A 3,743-nucleotide genomic window follows, 5' to 3' on the forward strand; every position below is an offset into this window, starting at 1 on the left:
TGGTCACTCCATCAGTAGCTTCCACTACCACCATCACCCATGTCCTCGTCATAGAAGTCTTTGTCATCATTCATTCTACCCTTGTTCATCCCTCCTCGGCTGCCACCTTGACCACGGCCCTGGCCCATCCCTTTACCTCAGCCTCAGGAACCCCTATCATGCCTCAACTTAACCCTCAGCCTCAGCCATCCTTCGACTGGCGGTACTGGTTCAGCTCCTTGGAGTGTTCATCATAATCATCATCTCCTCATAGACGTCATCTTCATCCTCTGGGTGGTCTCCTCACACAGAGCCCCTGCCCCTGCCTCAGCTGCCCCTGCCCATGCCTCGGCTTATCCATCCTCCACGGCTTCCATGGCCTCTGTAGCCCCAGCCATGGCCTCAGCTACCTTGGCCACGGCTGCTCCCCTTCTTGGCACACCAGTACTGGTTCAGCTCTTTGGTGAAGTCGTGATGGTCCTCTTTGCCCATGTCCTCCTCCTCATCACCCTCGTACTACCCATACTGCTCATTCTCAGAGTCCTCATACATGCCAGTGTACATGGACAGCAAGGGCTGTCCATCTTGGAGTAGGCCTTCTTGGGCAGGGGAGTGTGATGGAGGGCACTGTTGGGGGGACAGTGCCTATAGGGGGCTATACTCGCTGTACTTTCTGTGCCCCTTTTCACTGGGGCTGAAATCTGAGTCATCTGAGAAGTCAGGGAACTCATCACTCGAGGAAGCATGGCGTTTGCGTTTGGATGTTCTCTTCTTCGACCTCCTTTTCTCCTCCTGTTCTTTCTTCCATTTTCACTTTAGTCTCCTGTGAGACTTATCCTCATCAGAATCACTATGGTGTTTCTCCCCCTTTCCTTTCTGGCTTCTCTCAAACCCTCCAGAGGTGTCCTCGGCCCCATCATCTTCTAGTTCGCCTTCTTCCAACTCACCATCTTCCCTTCCCCTCAGCATGGCTCCCAAAAAAGACAGAAAGAGAGGGAGGGAGAGGGAGGGAGAGTGGGCAAATTCAGAGAAGGGAGGGAATGCATGAGCTCAGGAGCAAAAGCAAAGCATTTAACATCTAAATGATATTATTAAAACTTTATACTAGTACATGTCTTATACTAATGTAAAAGTAAAATGACATGTATATAATTTATAAATATATATCAATATATACATAAATATACATGAAAATTGTCTATTTAAAGTTGCACATGAACTTTATGGACACTTTGTATATTTGAGATTGTGCTTAAAAATATTTACTGATGGAGGTATTAGGTCAAAAATATCTAGAAACTGGGTGGCACCTGTGACTCAAAGGGGTAGGGCACTGGCCCCATATGCCAGGGATGGCGGGTTCAAACCCAGCCCTGGCCAAAAAATGCAAAAAAAAAAAAAAAAAAAAAAAAAAAAAAACCAGAAACTACTAACTTTAAGGATATCTATTTAGATATTTAAAAAATCTTACTGTATAAAAGTACTAGCTAAAATGAGGCTTCCTTAAATAACAGATACTGAAAGTTTTCAAGAACAAAACAGGATATTTAAAGTTATACAGTTTTGTGAGCACAGAAAACAAATATACTAGATTAATCATATGCATTTCCAGAAGGTGCCTTTGTGGAGAAAGTTCATGAATCATACTGAGCCTCAATTTATGGGACAGCTATTCATAAGTGAAGTGTGCTGATTTGAGATTTTTTTTTACTTTAATAGTTTGTTTTCTTTCTTTCTTTCTCCTTTCATCGTGCACGTTTATGTCTGATCTCCAGAGATACTAATCCACGAAGTTTCTCTTTTCAGTGATTTACTGGGCTAGAAAAGTTTTAAAGTTATTCCTAAGTGTAATATCCTATGATTTAAAATCAAATTAAAAGTTATATAACACCGTAGTATGGTCAGTCTTGAATAAGCAAAACAATTCAGAGTGATAGTTATGCGTATAATGCATTTTGTGGTTATAATTTCATTTTTACTGTTTATAGCTGAAGTTTTATCTCATCAGCATGGCATTTAGAAAGCCATTTAGACAGAGCTCATTGATGCTTTCAAAGCAAGGGCTCCCCTTGGTGGGAAAGTTCTCCAGCCATTGCACTGGACTGTTTTTTGTGTGGAATGAAAGTAATTAGATGTCTGGCTTTTGTAGTATAGTTTTAAGCCTTATCTTGAGGACACCTAAGGTTTATGTAATACCCCGGCATCAATCAATTAGACCAAGAAAAAAACAAGTCAATTTTATGAGTCGACATGAGTCAGGCGTTTGATTATCCTGAGAAAACAGGAGTCTGTCTCCTTTCCCTGAAGCTTTCCTTCTGCCATTGATTAACTGTGGACTCCTGTTCTATTGACCCTCACTAATTTTGTTGCCTAGCCTGTCATTCTTTATCTGGAGTGAGAGAGAGACTCTCTGTAAGTATAAACAGCTGATGAGGCCAAGGGGCTCTCGGTCTATTCTGGGGTCAGTTAATGTTCGTAGGGTGCACTTGCATCGAGGGTCAGGGCTGGGGCTTGCTGCCTTGCACATTTTCCAAGACCAAACTGCAGGTCTGGCCCTTTATTTTACAAACACCAATAATGGTTGGACAGCCAATACCAGCATGGATATCTACAAACTAAATTTTGATTTTGTCTTCACACTATCATCTTTTAAATTGTATGCTTACTAACGTAAAATCCCATCTTTATGTGCAAATGGAATTTAGGGACTGAATAATTAACTTGCTCTTGCCAGCCGAGGATTCGATGCTGCTAATTCATTTTACTCTCAGTGTCGACATACCAACATTTTTAGTGACTTGTTTAAAACAACTTTGGATCTAATCCTTAAACTAATATGAACAATTGGCATAAGCTTTTAAAGGCTCTTGCTGCTAATTTCATGTCATTTTTTGGGTATCATTTAGATTTCTATACCCATTCTCTAAATCTTGCTAAATTTGTTTGTTATACTGTCATAAGAGATTGCTATGATAATCTTAAGAACAATTTTCTAAAATGTTGCTGAATTCTGCAGTGGGTTAGATATTAGCTACAGAATGAGGAATTTACAGAAATGAACTTATTTCTGAATGAGCTATTTAAGGTGAGATAAAATCTAACACTGCTGAATGCTTTCTTCCAACTTAATCCCTTAACCGCAGACGATCAAACTGAAATGTGACATTTACAGACCGATGATGCATTTAGATACTGCAGGAATATATTGGGCATTCTAGAGAGCCAGAAGAGTACAGGCTTAAGAACACAGATTGACTTCTATTCTGACACCGTCACATACATCTATAAAATGAGGTACTAAAATTTTATCCTATCTGAATCTAAAGAGCTTCATCTTTTGCTTCTCTCTAACACCACCCTCTACTCTTACTGTGTAAAACTGTAAAATCACGTGCAGGTACCTGAGTATCCTGTTTGATTTCTGACCCTCTACACCCTCGTTGTTTTAGAATGTATTACAATCATTTTCTTCTTAGTCTGATGGCTTACCTTGCAAGACAAAATTCATTTATTTTTTTACTGCGAAGCTTCTGACTAATCAAAATAGAGAACTCCTCCTCTGTGCCACTACTTACCAAATCTTCCTGTCTTTGTCACAGATTATAGTTATATTTATTAACGTGAGGCTCTCCCTCAGTACTGTGTACTCTAATTACCCACTAAATGTTGATTGGATGCCATTTCTTATGCCTGTGGTGTGTCATGTCCAGTATTAGTTACTGCATAACAAATCACGTGAATTTATTAGAGACTTAATAATTAAA

Source organism: Otolemur garnettii, unplaced genomic scaffold (assembly GCF_000181295.1).
Source record: "Otolemur garnettii isolate 467f Iridium unplaced genomic scaffold, OtoGar3 scaffold00030, whole genome shotgun sequence".
Taxonomy (NCBI): Eukaryota; Metazoa; Chordata; class Mammalia; order Primates; family Galagidae; genus Otolemur; species Otolemur garnettii.